The sequence below is a fragment of the Ursus americanus genome, chromosome 14 (genome assembly GCF_024610735.1).
Source record: "Ursus americanus isolate L20-20 chromosome 14, mUrsAme1.1.p, whole genome shotgun sequence".
In the NCBI taxonomy this organism is placed as follows: Eukaryota; Metazoa; Chordata; class Mammalia; order Carnivora; family Ursidae; genus Ursus; species Ursus americanus.
Window position 1 is genome coordinate 66,272,199 of NC_142140.1, and position 12,052 is coordinate 66,284,250.

The 12,052-nt window shown below is 49.4% G+C and overlaps 1 long non-coding RNA gene across 7 annotated transcripts; it reads right to left on the minus strand.

The window, feature by feature from the left end:
- Positions 1 to 1,823: 1,823 nt before the first annotated feature.
- LOC123792068 (uncharacterized) lies at positions 1,824 to 10,561 on the minus strand. Of its 7 annotated transcripts, XR_015726779.1 has the most exons (8): positions 10,306 to 10,561; positions 6,669 to 9,383; positions 6,444 to 6,534; positions 4,386 to 6,090; positions 3,973 to 4,264; positions 3,696 to 3,851; positions 3,513 to 3,603; positions 1,824 to 3,223 (listed from the first exon to the last, which is right to left on the minus strand). It is a non-coding gene; the product is annotated as an uncharacterized LOC123792068 (long non-coding RNA). The 7 variants fall into 7 exon arrangements; XR_015726777.1 differs by having other exon boundaries at positions 1,824 to 3,603; XR_015726778.1 differs by having other exon boundaries at positions 3,513 to 3,851.
- Between the last annotated feature and the right edge of the window lie 1,491 nt (positions 10,562 to 12,052).

Sequence of the window (12,052 nt, forward strand, 5' to 3'; positions counted from 1 at the left end):
ACAGCATTTAGATATTTATAGCAATTCAGCCCTCTCACAATACCTGAGCATTCCGGTGATTCTTTTTCTTTTCCTCCCTCTTCCTCCTCCTCCTTCCTCCTTCTCCTTCTACCTCCTCTTCCTTCCTCCTTCCTCTTTCTTCCTTCTTCCTTCTCCTCCTTCCTTCCTCCTTCCTCTTCTTCCTTCTTTCTTCCTCCTCCTCCTCCTCCTTCTTCTCCTCCTTCTTCTCTTCCTCCTGTTCCTCCTCCTCCCTCTCCTTCTTTTCTTGTATTTTACAAAAGTAATGGTTCAAAAAGAATCGAGGGGAAAGAAAACTGTCCTGTCGCCTCTGCCTGTGGCTGGATGAGGGTAATGGCCTAGGGGGGTGAGCTGAACAGCAAGATGGAAGGAGCCTGTGTCCCTGAGTGACCTCCCCCTCCCCCCAGCAGAACTGCCTGCCAACCTGGAGTGCTCACTCCAGACCATTACACGAGAGGGAAATAAAACACTGTCTCTTTTAACCTACAGAATTATTGTCGGATCCCTTCCTGTGACATTCAAGCCTTACTTACCCCATTGCACATCCATCATGTTTTAAATTCCAGTTATTATACATTTACTTCTAGAAGGCATGTTTGGTTCTTTTTCAAATCTCTCTGGGGTTTTTTGTTTTTTGTTTTTTTCCCAAATAGATTCTCATTCCTTGATCATATTTGCGAGCCTCTGTTGTTTCTAAATCGTACAACATTTGTTAAAATAAAGTCTTGTTTAAGCACCAAGATAGAACAGATACAAACTTTCAAACAGAGGTGACAAATCGCCATATGCAGATACTCATCAGGAATTTCTGAGAATGTGTTCTGCAACATTTAGAGTCTTTCAATGACTTTGAGAATATAAAAGGATTAAGAGAGCAGACGAGAGAAAAGATTTGAGGGAGAGAGACCTCTTTAGGGAAATCGATATTGAGCGCTCTGTCCTCTCTCCCCACCCAAGTGGCCCTGCATCAGAATTGGCAGAGGGCTGAGCAAAGCCTGCCCTTTGGGGACAGTGGATATATGGGTCGATTTTGGCTCATTAGTTAAAAAGCCTGTTGCAAGTGTCTTGCCTCTGTTTCTCTCTCCTTTAACTGGCAGAGATGGAAAATCATAGAAGTAGCGTGCATTTGTTTCTCAGGGCTCCCCTAACACAGTACTTACTATAAGCCGATGACTTGAAATGACAGAAATGTGTGGTGTCACACCCCTGGAGGCCAGGAGTCCAAATTCAGGGCATCATTAGGGCTGTGCTCCCTCTGAAGCCTCAGGCAAATGATCTTCCTTGTCTCTTCCAGCTTTTGGTGGCCCCAGGCTTGCCTTGGCATGGGGTGGTATCACTCCAAGCCCTACCCGTGTCTTCACACGGCTGTCTTCCCTCTGTGTCTATGTCTTCCTGTGTCGCTCTCTATGTGAGTCCATGTCCACACTCCCTTCTTCTTATATGGACCCCAGTCATCCTGGATTAAGGGCCCACCTTACTCCAGACTGACCCTGTCTTCACCGGTTACACCTGCAGCAACCCCATTTCCAGATAGGGTCACCTTCAGTGGTCCTGGAGGTTAAGACTTCAAAATATCTTTTTTTGGGGGGGGCACAATTCATCCATAGCATAGGGAGATGTGGTAAAGGACAAGGGGGGTCACAAAACAGATGGGCATTTCATCTCTCAGCTTCTGCTCTCTGTAATCCCTGCTTCTGCGAGCCTCAGTTGGTCTACGTCCTGAAGACCGCCTCCCACTCCCTCACCCCCATGACACATCCCTGGTCTCCAGGGGCATCCTGTTCACCTCCCCTCCCAACCCCACACCTTGGCTGGGTACACAGACAAAGTCACAGCCCTGACCCTCCTTCCGCTCCCAACAGGATACATATCCTGCCTCTTTGGCTTCCTTCCCAGCACGGAGTGAGCCCTCACATGTCCAGAAGGCTTGCCCTCGAGTGCCCTTCCTCCCTGACCTCCCTGATCAAACCATCTGCCGACGCTGGGCCCCGGCCATCTGCTCGAGGCCCGCTTCCGTGTCTCAGAGCTTGTGATCCCCGAGGACACTGCAGGGGTGACAGCGTTCTCGCTGTGGGTCCTGGGACCATTGATGACTTTCCGTCACATCTCGTATGGCAATTCTATGCATTCACCAAAAGCCCAGGGACCAGTGCTTGTGGAGGGGAAAGGTGGGTCTGTTGGAGGAACATTTAATGGTAGAAAATCTCCGTGTGGAATGTCTGAGATTCCACTGGGGACCAGAGTTAGATGTCCTGCCTGATGAATCCTTTGTGTCTTTACAAAGTCACTGGTAGAAGGCAAGCCCAGGGTGTTAGAGAAAAACTATGTCAAGCTTTTAGCTCAGGTTAACCTGGGAGTGAGAATTAACTTCCTTCGGATGGTATTTCCCAGAGAAGATGCCTCCCAGAGGAGGAAAGACATATTAGGATGGCGAGAGCTTTTGGGCCAAGTGTTGGGGAGACCTCCCTTCATTTCGGGTTTCTCATCTGTAGTATGAAAAGGTGAGCCTGTTCACAGAGTCCTTTTTGCCCGAACATTCTAATTATTAAAAAAAATCAAAACTTTTATCTTTTATTTTTAAAGCATAAATAACAGTTTTTAGTAGTACTATAAAATCAAAACCTTTTAAAGTGCATTACTCTTCAAACCTTTTAAATATCTGTACCTCAATTCAATATTTTTACACTTTTGTTGCCAGAGAAAAAGCCAATGACTTTTTATTTCTGTACTAATACTCTAAATCCAGGAGAGAAACACATCTACAAATTAGTTATGGAAAATTAAAAAAAAAATCTATATGAACCTGGAAAACTTAAAACCCTCAAACTTGATAAAATTTACATTTTCCTGCCCCCCAAGCACACAGACGGTCTAAAAATTGTCTCGCCCGAACACATTGTCCAGATATATCTCGACCCATCCCTCTTGTGGAGAAATGCAGCCAAAACTTTCTTCCCCGAAGTAAAAGCAATTCTAAATCAAAACCAACTTTGTTAATGCTTCAGAGGAGAAAGAAGGGTCTCTGAATGCTGCAGAAAGCCATTCGGACCTGAGACTGCCCTTCTCTTTTGCCCTAGTGAATTTAGGGTTAAACTCTGGGAAAAGTTCTTTGAAGATTGTGCAGCTCTGTGGGTAGGGCCATTCAGAGTAGTCTTTGTGACACGAGTTTCGGTGCATTTGGAGGTCTCTCAAAATCAATCCTGTCCTTTAAAAAAAATTATACTATTGAACATACAATAGATGTGTGCATAGACTAGTAATCTGGCCAGGAACTTGGGCAGCCAATTTAGGACCTGGGGGTACAGTGGTAGTTGGGGGGACAGGTGGGGTTGGCCGGTTGCTGTGGGTGTTCATTGGTTATGCGTTTGGCAACCATTTCTCTTCCTCTCCCCGCCCATTGGAAGTTCCTTTGGTAGAAACCCTGCATTTTCGGAGCTCCAGGGCTGAGCCCTCCTGGAGTTAGCAAGCCTAGGAAGCCCCGCCCCCTCACTCACCAATTGGCCAATAGCTTTCCTGTGCCCGCAGGGATTGGTTCGGGGCGCTCAGGTTGTACAAACACCTGTCCTGCTGTGCGATGCGGGCCCTCTGTGGGTGTGAACGAGGAAGCCCGAAATAAAGGCCCCCCGACTCCCCCTTAGACTGTGCCTGCTTGGAAGGAGAGGGAAAGAGACGTTTACCTTCCAGCCTCCCCGCCTCTCACACTTGCCAAGGAATGTGGTCTGGGATGGAGGAATTTCCACAGCTGTGTGCAAGGCGGTGCTCCGAGGGCCAGGCGTCCGCTGGGGTCGTTAGCCCATGTGGAAGACTTGGCCTTTGCAAGCAGGTCAAGGAAACTTAGAAAAAAAAAATTACCAAAGGGATGAAGTTTGAGAATGGTGGGCGAAAAAAAAAAAATAGGAAGAGGATGTGGACAATTTCTCCCCAGGGAGGGGAATCTGAGAGCAGAAGACTCACTTGGTAGCTTGGTTTTGGGGCAGAACCTCTCTCTTCCTGGGTTTCCATTTGCTCCTCTGGGACACGTAACCCATTAACGATACGATCCATACCGTAGCTTCGAGCCCTCGACGCTGTGATTCTAGGTATCACTTTAATTTTTGGGAAAAGGCTGATGCGTAAGGAGGAGGTGGCTGTTTTCCAGTTATATGGCAGCCAGAGAAGAAAATACGAGACCCGGGGTGAAGTGTCTTGACCTTGAGAGCTGTTTTGACCATAGGAGAGCACAGTGGAGATGAGGAAATCTCACTGCCTGGAAATAGATAAAGAAAGAATATACTGTTATTTTTCTGCGATGGGATAATCCCCAGAACCCGCTCCCTAAAAAGATGAATGTGAACGGCATGGCGATTAATGTGTTGAAATCAAACTACCATGTTCGAAGCTCTGAAAGGAAGATTCTTGTGGTTCTTGCACGCCATCAGGGAGGGCTGGGGTGACTTCTGACTTGTTGGCCAGGCATTTTCAGCTGCTTGAGTCCGTCATAAAGAGGAGGTGCCCTCTAAGCCGAACAGTGGGGTTTCTGACACCGAGATGGGCAAAGAGCAAAATTTGGGAGAATTGGGGTTTTTTGGTTGTTGTTTTTAAACTAAAACAATGCTCTAAGTTTAAAGAGGGTGGCAGGGAGTATAATGACCCCCCTCAAGATGTCCAAGACTTAGTCTCAGGAACATTGTGACTATGCTACTTGCCGTGGCTAAAGAGATTTTGCAGCTGGGATTAGGGATTTTGAGCTACATTTATTTCAGGGTACTCGGATGTGCCCCAGTTAATCACAAGGGTCCTTAAGGTTGGAAGAAAAGTGAGAGGCAGAAAGAGGGAGGCAGGAGGGCCAGGAAAGATACGACAATGGAAACAGAGGTTGGGGATGTTACAACTGCTGCAAGGGGCGTTAGCAGAGGACTTCAGAACCTTCTAGAACCTGGAGAGGGCAAGGACACACAGATTCTCCCTTAGAGCCCCTGGAGGCGGCGTGGCCCTGCTGGCGTTTTTATATTGGTCCAGGGAAACCCATTTTGGACTTCTGACTTCTGCAGCCATAAGATAGTCCATTCTGGTTGTTTTGAGCCGTTGGAGCTCCTGGTCATCTGTTACAACAGCAATGAGAAGCTGCTCCATGGAGAGAGAAAGAAAACAGAACAGATTGATGCAGGAAAAAAAAATGGCTTTGGGAAGAGAAGTACTAGTAGTTGGAGTAGAGACGTCATCCCTGTAAGAACAATAGCTCCCAAGGGCTAGAGCTTTCATGGGGCTGTCCGTGTTGAATGGCCTGGGGGTATATGCATCCGGTGGGGGCTCCAAGGAGCAGGATGCAGATTGGGGTCAGATAGAGCTGCCCAGAGTGATGTCTGGAGCACGATGCATTTGCACGGTGTAAAGGGCATTCCTGGTCACTGTGCATCTCTTTCTTTTTAATACTTGCTCCACTCCTACTCCGCCTAAAACAGAAAAACACGTAGTCCCGCGCAGCCTGTGTCTCCCTCCAGAGCCTGGAGCAGCGGGGAGGATTTGGCCGGGACTGGAGAGAGAAGGGGAGGAAGAATCCACGGGCAGATATGGGACATAGTGCACATTTGGGTTTGGGCTTCCAAGTTCAAGTGGCTGTACCAGGGAGACCCAGTTTTCCCCTGGCCATTGGCCTGCCTCACTGTGACCTTCCACCTGGCCTTGGGCTCGGGCGGTCGGCTCTCCGCACCACGGGGAACAGTGTCCTTCCCGTCCCTCTGGATGCTGGGGGTGGTTCTCTGTTGCGATGGCTCCTTCCTTCCTGGATGCCCCTTCCACTCCCGGGCCCGGCCTCCCGGATTGCCCCCTGTGCTCCACGCAGGTCTGTGCCGAGAGTCCCAATCACCACTTGCCTGTGTCTTTGTCATGTTTTGATGGTGAAAGGCTGCTCTTCGCTTTCCAAAGTGACAGCTAGCCGATCCCCTTCCTCATCTCAATCACCGTGGGTGTTAAGTGCATGGCTGATTCCACAGGGCTGGGGAGGAATATGATTGGCTTCACTTCTTCCTGCCAAAGTGGGTCGGACTGTGGTCCAGGTTCAGTGCCGGCCGCAGAGTGGCATCACCTAAGAGTCTTAAGAGAAATACTGATTTGCAGGCTCCAGGCCAGTACGAATACATCAATTTCCCTCCCTCCCTTCCTCCCTCCTTCCCTCCTTCCTTCCTTCCCTCCCTCTTTCCCTCCCTCCTTTCCTCCTTCCTTCCCCCTTCCTTCCTTCCTTCCTTCCTTCCTTCCTTCCTTCCTTCCTTCCTTCCTTCCTTCTCCTTCCTTCCTTTCTTCCCTCCTTCCTTTCCTCCTTTCCTCTTCCTTCCCTCCCTCCTTCCTTCTTTCCTTCTCCTCCTTTTTTTTTCGGGGGAGGGGCAGGAGCGGGGTATTTGTATCTAGTTACTCATGCATTAACCAGCACTGAGTTAACAATTACTTACCGAGCACCATCTGAGTGCCCTGCACTATTCAAGGCGCCGGAGACATCCTGATGACAAGACAGGCCAGCCCCCTTCCAGTGGAAGTTACGCTCTAGTTGTGGGGTGAGGACAGACAGTAAATTAGCAATAAAATAAAATAAATGACCAGAGTAATTTCAGATAGCGAGACACGCCATGGATGGAAGTGGGGGATGGGATGGAGAGAGACTGAGGGTGTTTTGGCACCTTAATATGAATGCTTCTGGAAGGCTCACCGAGGAGGCCATGACGGTGCTGATACTCAGAGGACTATCTGGGGCAGAGTGTTCAAGGCCGCGGGAACCGCAAGGCCAGCTGTCCCTGGGCAGCAAATCCATTTGCATATTCCAAGAACGGAAAACAAGTCCGCTGTGGCTGGAGGGATAAACTGGGTGCACAAAACTCAACCAGAGGAAAAAAAAAGGATGGAAATAGAGCGATCTCGGTAGGGCGTAGCCTTGCTGGGAGAACTTGTTGTTTGCTGTCACGGCCGCGGTTTGCTAACCTGGAAAGCAGGCATCCTGCCCGCCATCCACTAACCTACTTGTGCGTTCTGAAGCTGCTAGGTCCTTCTCACGTCCCCCCCACCAACCTCCTCCTGTTTCCAGGGTCTCCCGGGATCCCTGAGCTGGTGGGACACATGGCATGCTCCATCCTGCTTTCCCCAGCGCCTGGAGAAGCCCAAGTCTTCTCTCCCCTGCAGGAGGGGCTGGACTGTGGATTGGGGGGGTGTCCTGCTTCAGGACATCCTGTCACCCTCTAGGAGGGTGCCATGAGGACACACTAGCATGCCACAGGCATCCGACCCCCAGGGCGTGCTCAGCAAAGGTGGGTTTCCACTCCCTCCCCACGAGCAACGGGCGAAGCCAAGACGCTGTCCCATCCCCACTGGGCTTTTGAATGAGAGTAACAGACTCCGGTCTTGATGCAATCGAATCCAGCGAGAAACAATGTGTAAGTATGAGGACGTTCAAACCTGGGGCCTGGCTTCCTGCTCACACTGAGAAAATGGAAAATCCTGTCCTTATCAGATGCCCAGAATAGCTCGCTCCTCCCTGCTCAGCTCTCAGAGTTAATCTCGGCCCTAAGGTGGGCCTTGTCCTTCAGGGGCTCTCTGTGCTTCCTTATCAGCTGGAGAGCATTGCCCCGCTCCGCTGGCCAACCTCAATGGCCCTTCCTCTAAGCAAGGGGCTGCACTTGTGCCTGAAAGCCCTGAGAAGGGCGATGCAGGGTCTGGGGCTTTTTAACGCACATGCATGGGTGTGTGCTGGGTTCTGCATTCTGCTTCCTGGGGTGAATAATGCTACCAGCGCACCTTCCTTCCCAACAAGGAAGAACATGTGGGGTGCAAACAATTGAGTGTTTTCCCGCCTCTAGGTGGATTGCAAGAAGTTAAAATTATTTGGTGGGGGGGCAGCAGTTGCCCAGAGCCAGCGTGGTTCTGACAGCCTGCTCGGGGACATGGGGGTCCTTGGGAAGCACCTGACGGGCACCTCCTCCTGGACTCAGCTACTGAGATGAGGTGTGTCCCATGTACCCGCTGTTTTGTTCTCACTACTGTGTTGCAAATGCCTCTTGCATGTGGCCATTTGCCCATACAGATGCCAGCCACCACCTGTGGTCACATACTCACAGCATCAGTTGTTCCGGAGGGGAGTGGACAGAAATGAGAGGGAGTGGGGTCAACCCCGGACATAGAGTCTGAATACCCCGGTTGGAAGTCGCTGCTGTGCCACTGTCTAGCCACGTTTCTTCTGCATCTTTGAAATGGAGAGAGGACCCGACCGACCTCACAGCAGACCCCAGGCCATGCCGAACAGCACGATCCCCGGACTGCCTTCATCCTCTCGTCTTTCTGCAGAAAGTCATTTACACCGAGGTAGGATTTAGAAAGATGGATCGTCTCAGCTGTGTGCGTCTGGCTTTCTGCAAAAGAAAATTCTGCACAAAAAAAAAAAAAAATAGCACACACACACACAAAAACCTTATGCCAAACATCCATTCACCGTTTATCTGACATCCGAATTGAACTGGGCATCGTGCGTTTACATTTGCTGAACCTGGCAACCCTAGAGGAGAAGAAATTCACCACGTGTTTGTTTATATGTATTACACTGGTCCCGGGTCTCCATTTAGAGGCAGTGTCTGAGGGTTTCTGGGAGTTCTCAGGAAGACTGTGCTATATCTCCAGTGGGGCCAAATCTCGATATGAAACCAGAACAATTCAATCACTTCTTCGCAGCCGAGATGTTCGCACCAGCTAGACAAAATATCGAGCTGTTTGGCAGGATTGCTCAATAGCTTTTGAGTTCGCCCTGTGCTGGGACAGTATCTCCAAACTCCGTGGTCTGATCTCTGCTGACCCTGCATCCCCTGTTCCCTCCCCTTCCCAACGGGGCCTGGGACACACTACTAGAATGTTCAAGGATTCAGCTAAAGTGTGGACGTGCTTTGCATTTCATTCATTTTTTGGCCCGCCGCTCGCATGTACGTACGGTTGTTTTACCTTAGTCTGCTGATAAAGCTCAGACGGCTGCAGACTCTTTCTGCTTCGTTTCTCTTGCGCAGGAAACCCAGCAAGAAAAGTCAGGGTTTTTTTGTTCTCCCCCGCAGCACAAAGAACTGACATAAATCATGTGCGTGTAATAACACTCTGACCCCGTTAAGAAAACGGATGGGGAACAGTGACTTCAAACAGCACGGAAAGGCCTTCACTGCTTAGAGCTTCTTCCGGGAGAAGGATTCATTAGTCATTCATTCATTCATTCATTCAGCCAGCCAGTTTTACGGACCCCTCTGACGCATAGGAGAGAGTTGAGGGGACGAAGCCACTAGAAACGCCACCTCTCCAGTCACTTGGTCTTGGTTCTGTGGCCCATGAGGTCTGCAGCCTTGGGAATTTGCTCTTCTCTGCACTTTCCTCTGTAAGATGGGATTAATGATGGTGTTGACCTGACCAGAGAGTCGTTGTGAGGGTGACATGGGAATTCATGCAAAGGCTTGAGAACTGCACCTGACATTCAGTAAGCGCTTAATCAGTGTGAGCTGTCACACTGGATGCGTAGCCAGGGAATTTGATCTCAGAAAGGGTGGGCTTCTTATCCCCAGAGGTAAAATTCGGAGTTATTGTTTGACAACAACGATTCAGAGTCATGGCGGGGGAATCTCGTCCTTGGCTGGTGGTTGGTCTAGGGATGGCCCTGACCCAGAGTTCTAGCTAATGAGATACAACTGAATACCTTCTTGCTGAGACCTCCAGAAAATCTTTTGCTTTCCTGATTAGAAGAGAAACAGTTGGCCTGGAACACAGTTATGATGGTTGGAGGTGCAGCAGCCATTTGGTGACCCTGAGGTCACAGCATGAGGACAAAGGCCAAGATGCTAAGGTTGATAAAAAAACAAAGATAGAAAGAACCCAGGTCTCTAGAAGGGTGTATTCAAGCAACTCCCTCAGGTCACCCACCTCCGGACTTTCTATTACGTGGGGAAAATTAACATCTATTTCTCAAACTGCTGTGATCACCTTTCTATCACTTGCAGCTAAGTGGATTGTTTATTGATGGGGCCAAATAAGCAAAAATGTAGTCTCTTTCTTCACAGAATTCCAGCTAGATGAAGGAAGAAACACAGTGTATCCCCATACAATAAAATGTCCTAGCAGAGTAACCAAAGTGCTTTGTGCACACAGAAAAGGAACATTTAGTGGGTGATGGGGTATCTCACTGGATGGTAAAGACAGAGCTCTGCCCCCTCTGAAGTAGACTCTTGACCCCAGTGCACGGATCTGCCATCCATCACCCGGTTCTCAACCAGAACGCATTCCATAGAAAGGAGAGTTCCCCACCTTAATGGCCGATGACGACCACATGATCTGTGCTTCCAGGGTCAGCACTGAAATGGCTGGTGTCTCCCTCTTGGCCCCAGCTTCCAGGGATTCTCACTGGGTGGCCTGGATCTTGCTGCTTTGCCCTTTTTCCACTTACACTGAACGCCTGCCTCAATTGCTGACCCTCTGTGACCTAATAAGAAATATATATTTGGTCTCTGCCCCCTGGATATCAGGGTTTCCCTGAGTTCTGGGAGCTGCTGTAGCAAATTATTAAACCTGAGGACCTGAGAACGGGGTCAAGGGAATGCTGATTTTATTGCCGGTTGGTTGTTAAGTACAGGTGACGGCCTGGGACCGTAGCCCAGCATCCAAAGTTGGGGGGGGGGCGCAGTTTTGCAGGACTGCACCCTTGAACTGTGGAGTCCATGCTCACTCTGGATAGTTAATGTCAGAAATGAGTTGAATTGTTGGGCACCCAGTTGGTGTCTGGAGAGTGGGAGACTGGATTGGTGCGGAGAAATCCCCCATGCGTTTGGTGTAGGGAGTGTTGCAGATAAAAATAGCAGTAGAGAAGATAAAAAACATGATTGTTTGTATCGTCTGTTCCTCCTGCCTACCTCTGGCCCACCACCCTTTCTGGGAGAGCTGTCTGTATGTGGCTTGGGTTAAAGATGGAAGACACAGGATTGGTAGAGAGGAAGGAGATGGGCTGCAGCCCGAGGACAGCGCCACAAGCATCCTAGAGGCAGATGTGAGCAGAGAAGTTGATTCGAGAGGGTGGGCTGAGGAGAGGAGGATGACAGGCATGTGGAGAGGCTGGTGGAGGGACAGCCTTGGTCTAGGAATGGCCCTGCGCCACAGTGCCCGCAGGGCCTCAGCAACAGCATGCCTGGCATCAGGGCTCCCTTTGAGGTCCTGAAATGAGAGAATGATGATTTGGGCCAATGGGGGTAGGCTGGCTGGAAATATATAGTATTGATGAAAAAATCAAGGAAAACAGTCAATGATGTGCAATTATTTTTTTAAATATTTTATTTATTTATTTGAGACACAGAAAGAGAGAGAGAGAGAGAGCCTGAGAGGGGAGGAGGAGCAGAGGGAGAGGGAGAAGCAGACTCCCCACTGAACAAGGAGCCCGATGTGGGGCTCAATCCCAGGACCCTGAGATCATGACCTGAGCTGAAGGCATACGCTTCACCGACTGAGCCACCCAGGTGCCCCCAGATTCGTGGTTATTAAATAAAAAAAGAATCTTCCAGAAAAAATGTCAGAGGAGTAATTGGCCACTTCAAGGTTGACGTGGATGCTGGATACCTGAGTGAGTCACTTTGGGGTTGCGGCTTGGCTGTCTGCAACATAAGCTTTGCCGACAGAATTCGCCAGTAAGTTTCTGCTAAAAACAGTTGACTGAAAAATGTAAGCCTCAGTCAGGAGATGTCTTAGCTCCACAGTTTATTTATTTTTCACTCAACCAGGAAGGAATTTCTGTCTTAGAGACAACCCATGGGAAGATTTCCCCTTGCTGCATTGACCTGTGCCTCTGGTAAGAGAAAATCAACTCAAATGGGAAAGTTAGAGGTATCGTATCGTATGGTAGTTCCTATGAGAATGTTTAAGCTTTTATTAAAGAGTTAGCTGTCTGTCTGGTACGTGTAGTAACCCATTTAAACATCCTAGAACTTCTGTGGGGTTGGTACTACTGTTAGCCCCATTTTACAGATGAGGGAACTGAGGCTCAGGGAGGTGAGAGCTCACAGGGTGG